We start from the raw sequence: 672 nt of genomic DNA, 5'->3' as shown, positions 1-672 counted from the left end.
ACTGGCTTGGCATTATCCTCCAATAGGATCTTGTGCATGCATCTTGCTGGGCTAATGCCCTTAAGATCACTTATGGACCATCCAAGAGCTGTCTTGTGTGTCCTTAGCACTTGAATTAGTGCTTCCTCTTCCTGTGAATTTAAAGCAGAGCTTATGATCACTAGAAAAGTGTCACCTTCTCCCAGAAATGCATACTTCAGGGATGGTGGTAGTGGTTTGAGCTCAGGTTTGGGAGGCTTATCCTCTTCCTGAGGAATTTTCAGAGGTTCTTTTATTTCCTCTGGTTTCTCCTGATCAGGCTGAACATCTTTAAAGATGTCCTCTAGCTCTGATTCGAGACTCTCAGTCATATTGATCTCTTCCACCAAAGAGTCAATAATATCAACGCCCATGCAGTCTTTTGAGGGCATCATCCTCTTTGACTCTCAAGGTCACCTCCCCTTTTTGGACATCAATGAGGGTTCGTCCAGTCGCTAGGAAATGTCTTCCTAGAATGAGAGTTGCACTCTTTTGCTCCACTTTTTGTACATCAATAAGAGTGCATCCAGTTGCTAGGAAAGGTCTTCCTAAGATGAGAGTTGCACTCTTGTGCTCCTCAATTTCCAGCACTACAAAGTCAGTGGGAAAGGCAAATGGCCCAACCTTGACAATCATGTCTTCAATTATGCCTGA

The sequence above is a fragment of the Arachis duranensis genome, chromosome 6 (assembly GCF_000817695.3).
Source record: "Arachis duranensis cultivar V14167 chromosome 6, aradu.V14167.gnm2.J7QH, whole genome shotgun sequence".
NCBI lineage: Eukaryota > Viridiplantae > Streptophyta > Magnoliopsida > Fabales > Fabaceae > Arachis > Arachis duranensis.
This window is presented reverse-complemented; position numbering follows the sequence as displayed.